Source organism: Macrobrachium nipponense, chromosome 39 (assembly GCF_015104395.2).
Source record: "Macrobrachium nipponense isolate FS-2020 chromosome 39, ASM1510439v2, whole genome shotgun sequence".
Taxonomy (NCBI): Eukaryota; Metazoa; Arthropoda; class Malacostraca; order Decapoda; family Palaemonidae; genus Macrobrachium; species Macrobrachium nipponense.
The window spans coordinates 12,400,779-12,412,392 of record NC_061099.1 but is presented as its reverse complement, the minus strand read 5'-3'; the positions used below and the strand labels follow the sequence as shown (position 1 = coordinate 12,412,392).

At 34.5% G+C, this 11,614-nt stretch overlaps 1 pseudogene; it reads right to left on the bottom strand.

The window, feature by feature from the left end:
• LOC135210132 (macoilin-2-like) overlaps positions 1-10,260 on the bottom strand; it is a 69,310-nt pseudogene extending 59,050 nt beyond the window's left edge.
• Between the last annotated feature and the right edge of the window lie 1,354 nt (positions 10,261-11,614).

Genomic DNA, 11,614 nt, shown 5'->3' with positions numbered 1-11,614 from the left:
ATTCAAATTTATCAGAGTTAAATACCATCCTATTTACCTGCCCAATCATATACTTTGTTAAGGTCTCTTTGTAGAGCGTTCCTATCTTCATCACAAGTAATTTCTCTACTTATTCTTGTGTCATCTGCGAAAACTACTCACTACGAATCCTTAACATTATTGTCTATGTCTTTCAATCATAATAACAAACAGTATTGCAGCTAACACCGTACCTTGCGGCACACCGGATATTACCTTGGCTTCATCCGATTTCTCGTCGTTGCAATAACTATCTGTTTTCTGTTGTGTAAAAATTCTTTTAACCATCTTCCTACTTTATCCACGATATTGTGTTTTCTAATTTTCTTCGCTAATATATTATGGTCTACTTTGTCAAAAAGCTTTTGCAAAGTCTAAATAAACCACATCTGTTTCATTTCCGCTTTTCATATTTTTGAATATGTTCTCACGATGGACTAACAGTTGGGTTGTGTACTTTTTCCGGGTACGAAACCATGTTGTCCGTATTTAAACAAATTATTTTTTATTAAATGTTCATAATATTTTTCTTCATTACCCTTTTTCTCATACACTTTCATAATATGTGATGTTAGACTCACAGGCCTATAATTACTTGCCTCTAGTCTTGATCCACTTTTGAAAGTAGGGGTAATATATGCTAATTTTGTGCTCATCATAAATCTTGCCTGTATCTACACTTTGTCTTTCTTAATAATATTGCAAGTGGCTTTGCGATAGAATGAACTACTTTCTTAACAAAATAGCAGGAATTCCATCAGGCCCCTGCAGCAGCCTCCATTTTTAATTTCATTAATAGCCTGCACAAATATCAGCTTCATTAATATCTATGTCAGCTAAATATTCACTATTTTCATCCCTTACTTCTATATCATTATCTTCATTATCTATTCTAGGGGTGAATTCTCTCTTATATCGTTCTGCCAGTATGTTGCAAATTTCCTTTTTTTCATTCGTTAATCTCCCTTCAATTCTTAGAGGGCCTATTTCTATTCTTCTTTTATTCATCTTCTTCGCATATGAGTATAATAGTTTGGGATTTTTGCTTGATATTTAATAGGGTTTTTCTTCCAAGTCCCGTTTTTCATTTTCTTTTGATTGTATAATCTTTTGTTCTGCATTTTCTATCTTACTTTTTAGTTCTATAACTTTCCATGCATTTTTTTCTTTTGCTAGACCTTTTTTCCACTTTCGGATTTTCTGGAACAAGATCCTTCTGTCTCTTGGTATGCATGACTGATGTTAACTTTTCTTCTTCGGTATATATTTATCCACTATTTTCTCTAATATTTTATATAATATCTCCGTATTTACTTTATGTCATCACTTACGAAAATGTTATCCCATCTTTGTTTAATTCTTCATTTATTTCTGACCATTTTATATTTTTACTGTAGAAGTTGTATTTTCCATATCCTTCCCACTTTTTCATTTCTTGCTTATCTCTGTTTTCACTTGCTTGGAATGGACTGTTATTCTATGACATTATGGTCTGAAATACTCGCATTATAAACTATTATTTCTTTAACATAATTCATCTCGTTCACAAAATACTAGGTCTAAAGTATTTTCCTTTCTTGTTGGCAGGTGATTTATTTGTTGAATGTTGTATTCTAGTAGCATATCTAATAGCTTTTCGAATTGCTTCTTATCTTCTGCAACTACTATTACTCTCTTTTTTATATGTAATGTACATCCACAATCTCCTATTCGTTCTTTTCCAGTCTACGAAAGGAAAGTTAAAGAAGTCTCCAGATAGGAGAATAGTCCAGTCCTTGTGATTTCTACATATATCATCCAATTTTTCTATTATTAAGTCAAACTCTTTAGTATTAGTGGGCTATATATTACTGTGTTCATTAATTTTTTCAGATTCAAATTCTACCGCTATTAGTTCACATTCTGAGTTACTATATTTCTCATATATTTTCCTTGTTTTTTTGTCTTTCCCTATATTGCGGTTCCCCCTTGATTCCTATTTTTTCTAATCTGATCTATAAGTTTGAAACCCTTTTATTTGATCATCATTCCCAGTCTCTTGGGAAATACCAGGTTTCACTTATATTCATTATATCTATTTTCTTTTCAATTTGGGTTAGTTCTTCTAAGTACTCTATTTTTCTTTTTGAGTTACTCGTAACTAAACCCTGCGCATTCATCACTATGATGGTTTGCGTGTTTTCTCCTTCATTTAATATTGGTAATAATAAGGATTTTCCCATGTCTCTTTCCTGTTCTGGTATGTTGTTCTTTTTTTCATTTCCAGAAATTCTGACATTAAAAAATCCAACTTTTCCATAATATTTGTTCTTCCTTCATCATAATTATTCATTTTGTGTCTGAATCTGCAATTTTCTCCATATCTGCAATATCCTCTTGCATAATAAAAACAGTTATTATCTCTTGAGTAGAATCTTGAGCTGATGCATTGAAATTTTTGCTGACACCTCTGTATATCTCGTTGATGGCTTGCTTTTTTCTTTTACCTGATATTCTTCATTCCTCCTCTTTATTTGTGTTTCTTTCTTATTTGGATTTTATTGCTTGATTGGTTATTTATTTGATTATTTTTCATGGCTACAGGGTGCATATATTTACATTTTTTGTCGAACTTACATCCTTTTCCTTCTTTTAGGTTTTTGCATATTTTGAGTGTAGATCTCTGCAATCATCCTCATATCCATCTAGGTATGCACATTTACCATATATTTCATAGTTGTGACATACCTTAGGATGTTTGTAGTAACATTTTTCTCCAAATCTGCAATTCCTCTTTTTAAAAGGTTGCAGACTTTGTCTTTTTTGTATATTTTTTTCCTCTTTCCAGTCATTGTGTAGATCTGGGTAGAGCCTCTTCGGCATTTTCTTTTGTGTTGTCATATCGTAATTTATTTCTTCGTAGGTATGCTGCTTTATAGCCTCATATGTAGTATCAATGAGTATCTCTGCATCCATACTTTTATCTTGTTCTTTGTTTTCCTTATCTTTTTCTGTCATTTCAGTTTTGTTTACTTCTCTTACGTTTTCCTCTTCTTCTTCTTCTTCATCCTCAACTATTTGTACATTCAATCTTGATTTAATAACATTGTCTATCCATGGTAGACATGTTGAGCAAAAAATTCTTGTGTCTTTTCTCATATCTTGCATTACCTCGGCACACTGTGGATGGGTCGGAATGTTGCATGCAGCACATTTTCTGATTAGGTTTTGTGGATTAACTATGCTATACCACACCTTACACAGTTTACATGCTTTTGGCATTCTTTTTCCTAATGCATCAATTAGGATATTCACAAGGTTCACTTTATTCATTTTCTTTGTCGGAATATGTTGGTTTATGTATATTTTCTTTATGTAGTCTCTTGACCACTTGGATTTTATTTGGAACTTCTTCAATTATTTTTTCAAGATGTTTTCAGTTGATTTGTTCCAGTTTGAAGGATTGTATCCTTCTAATATATCTATGAATGATTTTGTATCTTTTTGGTTAGGACTGTTGCTGATTTCATAGATCAGAAATGCCAGTTCCCTTCCTGCTACCTCATCGTATTGCGAATCTGCCAAGCAAGCTAAATCTCGCCATTTTTTTCCGCAGTTGGAACTTACTGCCATCTTGTTCTGATTTACAGTATTTCACTTGATAAACTAACTTAGAAGACGCTTTATCCTACTATTTTCACACTAATCTTATCACCGATAGTTCACGAACACTTCTAGATATTTCTCAAATTTTAGACGTATGTTAAAACTTGTGATATCTGTTGATTAATCTGACTTCGAGCAGGAACGTCTCACCAAGCAAGATGACTACTACTACTACTACTACTACGAGAGAGAGAGAGAGAGAGAGAGAGAGAGAGAGAGAGAGAGAGAGAGAGGTCATCCTACTCTTAGTAATGACTGTACGAGAGAGAGAGAGAGAGAAGAGAGAGAGAGAGAGAGAGAGAGAGAGAGATAGAGGTCATCCTACTCTTAGAAGGACTGTACAGAGAGAGAGAGAGAGGAGAGAAGAGGAGAGAGTGAGAGAGAGAGAGAGAGAGAGAGGTATCCTACTCTTAGAAGTGACTGTACAGAGAGTGACAGAGAGAGAGTAGAGAGAGAGAGAGGTCATCCTACTCTTAGAAGTGGACTGTTACAGAGAGAGAGAGAGAGAGAGAGAGAGAGAGAGAGAGGAGAGAGAGAGAGTCATCCTACTCTTAGTAATGACTGTACAGACAGAGAGAGAGAGAGAGAGAGAGAGAGAGAGAGAGAGAGAGAGAGGTCATCCTACTCTTAGTAATGACTGTACAGAGAGAGAGAGAGAGACGAGAGAGTCATCCTATCTTAGTAATGATGTACAGAGAGAGAGAGAGAGAGAGAGGAAATCCATCCTACTCTTAGAACTGACTGTACAGAGAGAGAGAGAGAGAGAGAGAGAGAGAGAGAGAGGAGAGAGAGAGAGAGAGAGAGAGAGGAGAGTAGAGGAGCGAGGTCATCCTACTCTTAGTAATGACTGTACAGAGAGAGAGAGAGAGAGAGAGAGAGAGAGGTCATCCTACTCTTAGAACAATGGACTGTAGAGAGAGAAAAATAGAGAGAGAGAGAGAGAGAGAGAGAGAGAGAGAGAGAGAGAGAGGTCATCCTACTCTTAGTAATGACTGTACAGAGAGAGAGAGAGAGAGAGAGAGAGAGAGAGAGAGAGAGAGGTCATCCATACTCTTAGAAGTGACTGTAACAGGAGAAGAGAGAGAGAGAGAGAGAGAGGAGAGAGAGAGAGAGAGAGAGGTCTTCCTACTATTAGTAATGACTGTACAGAGAGAGAGAGAGAGAGAGAGAGAGAGTCATCCTACTCTTAGAAGTGACTGTACACAAAGAGAGAGAGAGAGAGAGAGAGAGAGAGAGAGAGAGTTCATCCTACCCTTAGAAGTGACTGCACAGAGAGAGAGAGAGAGAGAGAGAGCATGTGAAATGTTCATTTATTATGTCCAGAGAACCATCCTTGGAAAGTTGTGATTGGATAATGTCGACATCTGGGAGATGTGAAATACCAAGGTTTCTCCTTCATTATTCATTTGACTCCTCGCCTTGTATTCATTCCGTCGCTCCACTCGGTAGTTTTCGATTGACAACACTTGTTGTGTCACTGGCAAACCCAAACTGTGAGTTGATTGCATCTGCAATGAGTTTAGTGTGTGCCAAAGCTTTCTTTTTTTTGTGGGTGTGTGTATGTTGTTCTTTATTTTTAGTTTTTTGGTTTTAAATTGCTCTCTCTAAAATTAACGGTGTTAGGAAGGCTGTTCAGATTGAATAATTCGCTATAGATTATAATATATATATATATATATATATATATATATATATATATATTATATATATATATTATATATATGTGTGTGTGTGTGTGTGTGTGTGTGTGTGTGTGTTTGTGCGCTTCGTATGTATCCACATGTATTTATATATGAGAAATATATGCACACACATGAATATATATATAATATATATGTATATATACATATACAATTGTATATATACATATATATATATATATATATATATATATATATATATATATATATATATATATATAAATCAGAAGGCGAGGAATAGCCTAACCATATGTTGAATTATATATCATATATATATATATATATATATATATATATATATATATATATATATAATCATACGCTCAACACAGAAGGCTCACCAGCAGCATACAAAACCTCTACACACACACACACACACCAGTTTCCTGCAGGCGCTTTCCCATTACCTGTACGTCGAGGCCACTTCCTCTTTTCAAATCCCTCTCTCGATTCATCTGCCTTCCATTTCCTGTCGTTTTCCTCCCCTCCTACCTCCCAACTCTTGCAAGTAATATATCTGTTGAAAATAAGATGTCCGTATAATGAGGGTCTCAAAGTACTACCTTACGAATTTTAGAAATTTCTGGTCCCGAAGACTATTGCACGTAAGAGTTCGTCCTAGAAACCTTTCGTTCCATTTGGGATTCATCAGGGTTTTGTTCCAAAGGCCATTGGACACCGGTACCTATTCTCTGCATTTGCGCCAGGTGAGAGAGAGAGAGAGAGAGAGAGAGAGAGAGAGAGTATTTGGGATCAATCATCTCCAACGATAAAGGGTATGGGATAAACATAAATGTTCCACAACTCTCGTTATGTTTATATATATACGTATATATATATATATATATATATACGTACTATATATATATATATATATATACGTATAGATATGACATACATACATACACATATATAGTAAATACGTATATATATATATATATATATATATATATATATATATTATATACATACATCATACATACATACATACACACACATATATATAGTAAATACGTTTAAACTTCTATACATATAGATAGATAAATAGATAGATATACGCCTTTCTTTCTAACTACATAAATATCGATGACAACAGCATTAATATGTCTATCATTAAAAAAAATCAATTTTTCTCTTTAATTTTAGGAAGTAAGACACCGTCACCCCGCTTATACACCATTCTAAATGAATTTTATTTTGTCTATAAAAACCATCATCGTCTCCTCACGGGTGGCTTTAGAAGCTACCCAGTCTTAAGAGAACCCTCTCTAAATCTAGCTCAGTGGCCAGACATAGGTAATGAGACCTGATTACAGATCCATCAAGTATTATTATAAGGAAATCACCGCCGTGTAGCATCCATTATGCCGCATAATCAGTCACCCATTGACATGAATTATGAAAATTATTATACCATATGGGTTCGTCACTTGGACTTTGTGCTCGGCAGCCTATGGGTATGGTTTGAGTTATGTATTGGTTTGATTTTAATTATTTCTGGTTTGGGTTTAATTATTTATGGGTTTGGTTTTAATAATTATTGGGTTGGTTTTAATTTAGTTTTAATTATTTTGTGGTTTTAGTTTTGATTTAGTTTTGAGTTCAGTTTTAGTTATTGTTGGGTTTGGTTTGAATTGTTTATGGGTTTAGTTCTAGAATTTTAGTTTTTTGTGGGTTGGGTTTTAGTTATTTATGGATTTGGTTATCATTATGTCTGGGTTTAGTCAATTATTTCTTGGTTTGGTTTGAATTATATATGGGTTAAGTTATTGTTCTCTTTGGGTTTCTAAATATTTCTGAGTTTAGCTTTAGTTAATTCTAGGATTGGTTTGCTTTACTTCGAGGTTTGATGTTTTATTATTTGCAGGGATGGTTAGGGGAAGTGGTTCGCATTCCTCGTTTGTGAGAGGGGGGAGGTCCCAAGCGAAAAATAATATATCTCAGTTTGTCGTGAGTGAACTTTGGATATTTAATTAACTCAAGGTAAATGATATTACACCAGTTATTATAACTATAATAATTGTTTTAGCTTAATAATTATCCACTAAATGGGCTTATAAAAAGTATTTGTATTTGAAAGGCAGGTTTTAATTCGAGTGTCTCTGTGTGTGTGTGTGTGTGTGTGGTAGTACCCTTGAAAATCAAAACGAGAGACTCGTCTCCAGCAACAGATAAAGCACAAAATACCTATAGGTTGGTAACCAACACAAACCTGCGCCATATTTGGTCGTGCGTAGGTGCTACAGAAATATGAAAGTGTGGGGCGATGGTGTAACGATTGTGAGAGGAATTGAATGACTGTGAATTGCTTGTGTGGCTATTTACATTTCACTAGCATATAATTGGAGATTGAAAAATGGCGAGGGAAAAAAAAAAGACGTTGACGGTATTGTAAGTGAAATCCTGCGTTGTGGTGGTTATTCAGCAACGGGACCAACGGCTTTCTTTACGTGGCTTCTGAACCACGTCGAGAGTGAACTTCTATCACCAGAATGACCACGTCTCTGACCTCTCAATGGAATGCCTGAGAATTGAACTCGCGGTCGCCGAGGTATCAGGCCAAGACCGAACCGACCACGGCACAGAGGCGCTTGTCTGGATGAGTGAAAAGTTTGAAGGAACGATTGAGAGGAACAGTAATGTTCCATTGTTTGAAGGTAAAGTTGATGAAGGCGACTGTAAGAGTTATAGGTTCTTAAAGCGCTTTTGAGTATGCCAGGGAATATGTATGGTACGATTTGCAATTGAGAAAGTGAGGCTCGTGACTGAAGGATAGATGGAACAGTTGAATGTTGATGCAATTGATGGAAGAATAGAAGCGGCTGATTTGCAAAGTTAGGTGGGAATCAATGACGAGCGATGGTTGATAGAAGGGAGAGGTGAGTCAATAAACAGATGAAGCGAGGAAGGAATCAGTATGTCCAAAGTACTCGATAATTTGGCGTCCTTGGAAAACAAGTTGGGAGTGTATGAAGGGATCGTTGAGCCAACTCGCCTTTATGGAAGTGAACGTGAGGATGTTGAATACAAATGGAAGAAAGCTGAAGCTATTAAGATAACCTGTCTGTTTAGTGTATGGGAGATAAGGGTGAGAAATGTGGCGATGAGTACTAAAAGTGGTAACACAGTGGACGTATTGTTTGTAGAGGGGTTCAACGTTCTAATGATTAGTCTCCTGTTCTCCTCTTTGTATGAAGTGATAAGGGTTCATCTTTTAAAACATTAAATACGTATTAATTAAATCCACACACGTACGCACGCACGCACACACTATATATATATATATATATATATATATATATAATATATATCCTCCCCTATATATATATATATATATATATTAATATATTATTTACGGAAATTTGATCATTCAAAACATTGTGGTTACTAGTATATAAATATATACCTACATAAATACATACATGTATATACTGTATATGCACATACTTATAGTATACACACTTATATACATACATACGCACATACACATATATTTATATGTATGGTATGTCTATATATACATGAATGTATTTATGTAGGTGTATATATATAGATATATATATATATATATATATATATATATATATATATTGTACCACAATGTTTTGCACAACCAATTTACTAGGAACCAGTATATCCGTCCGTCAATACCGGTGTTTCCGAGCAGGGTCCTCCGTTGTAATTATTTTTTAATAAGTTGGATCGATACGTACGGCAAATACCAGCATGTCTTCACGTAAAGCTTAGCAGGTAGCACTTCTCTATTGCCCTGACACTTGTCACTCGTAAAAGTTGGTAGGAAAATTATGGCTCCAGAATATGTATAGCACAGTAAATCTAGTTTTCGCATAACTCGGGGAGTAAGCCTCCAAACTATTTTGTGTTGTTTTCTTGTTCTTGTTGGGGGGGGGTGGAGGAAAGGTCTATGGAAGAGACTAAACAGGTCTGAAAAAGGGTGTTTCGTGTTGAGTTAAAGATACAGGAATCCTAGGATAGGATATTTATGATTTTATTTTACTAGAACGGAAATGTAAGAAATAAATAATGTGCACGTTATCCAGTACATAACAAGTATTTCTAATGAAATATAGCGTCTTCATTTTAATTTTCGTCGTTATTGGGATTATTTATGATAAAAAAATGAAAAATTGTAATACAAGAATACGTACTGTTGAGTAAATCTGATATTTTTATGATATATTTCTTAATCTATCTTTTGTTTTTTGCAAGTTGTACTTTGAGTAGTTATATATATATATATATATATATATATATATATATATATATATATATATATATATATATATACACACGTATGTATAATGTTATGAAAATTTTGGATATTCCATTTGTTTATACTCTATTTCTTCTGAGCTCATGTTTTCGTTTTTGCAAGGTTTAGTTTTGTGATTAGTTTCATATATAAGAATATTAATTACAGTTTTGCCATTATCTTGTGTATTCAGAAACTGATGATGGATTATTCAAACCTTCTTTGCGTAAAGCAAAGAGCCTGCTATTCAAGCAGGCCAGGTATTTGTAATTGAGTAAATGTGCAGCGAACAACTGTCAATAATGTTATACATACACGTGCATTTGTACACCGTTCACCCGGGCCAGCACCGCAACACATGTTCTCAGCGCATTTGGCCAAGATAGGAATGTCATCATCTGTCACTATATCGACTTATTCCATTGACGTTCCTCGGACACTCAAGAACACCCATTACAATCTTAAATTTTCACTTCAACGCCTCACTTTTTTTGCACTTCTCACTGAACCAAACGGGATTGCAAAGTAATTCATGTTAATTTGGACGTGATCGCGTTCACTACAGCGCAGAAATCCTGCTGTGGCGGCAGGAGGAGATAGTGCTCTCACTTCCATCGCCGAAAGGCGAGTGTGTTTGTGTGTGTACTCGTCGCTTTGGAGACCTGCTGCGGCCGGTCAGGTTGCCGAATGACACCGGTGCGGTTGCCAGTTCGTGTTTATTTACCCCCAGTTTTAATATTCCGTCTTGATTTTTCTATGTATGTTCACGGTTATAATTGTTCAGTTATACGCTCCAATCAGAATTCGTTTGATACTTTATTTCAAATTTTGTTCCAAATGGTGCCTAATGAAGGGCACTCTAGATACTGTATTAAGTATGAGATGCATTAAAAAAAAAAAAAAGTTATCAATTTCAGCGTGACATGGATGTGATTGCAAGGTTGCCATGTTAACGCACAATGTTCATGTGTTACTGTATTCCACGAAGTAGGGAGGATTTAAAACTCAATTATTATTGCCTTATTTAACAATGAATGAATGCACAAGATCTTTCTATCCATCTAATGGAAACTATTTCGTGTTCCTCAGAAAACGAAGTGCCCCAGGATATTATCGAAGCGCATTTTGTTGTTAGGGTAAATCATTGTTAAGGCTTGGTGAAATGACAGAACAATCGTTGATTGATGTGAATTAGGTAGTATTTAAAATTCACGGCGGTAATTCATGATCTTATCAGGACGCATTATATCTTGCTTCTTTATGAAAAGACCTTGAAAGGATTTCTTGCAAGCAAACGGCAGTAAATATGTCCGATTTTAAAACGTTAGGGTTGCTATGGAAAGATTATATATATGCACTTTTCTTCGTAGAGAAGGAAGGTGTATGTTACCCTTCTGGATTTAAAGAGAGATTTGAGGATGAGGTTGTTATTATTATTATTATTATGATTATTATTATTATTATTATTATTATTATTATTATTCAGATGATAAATCGCTATTCATACAAAACAAGTCTACGGTGACTATTGACTTTAAATTCAAGTTCCAAATAGTATGGTGTTCATTTGTGGTTATCAAAATTACATTCGATTCTGGTAATAAGAAACCATTAGATTGTAATTATAGCTATAGTGACTATGGGTTTGAGATAGAGGAAGAATAAACATATATATATATATATATATATATATATATATATATATATATATATATATATATATATATATACTACACATCAGCGTGAAGGTAGACCATTGGAAACGTTGTAATTCATTTTAATTCTTTATTCCTGCGTTTCGTAATGTCATTATTACATCTTCAGGGAATCTGTTAACACTAAATAAAATTACTTAAAAAATTACAAATTGACTTTTAAAAATTACTCTAATATTCAACATTTATAAATTACAACACAATTAGAAAAACATACAGAAACGAAAACCAAAAAATTTAAAAAGACCGCTAACAACCTTATG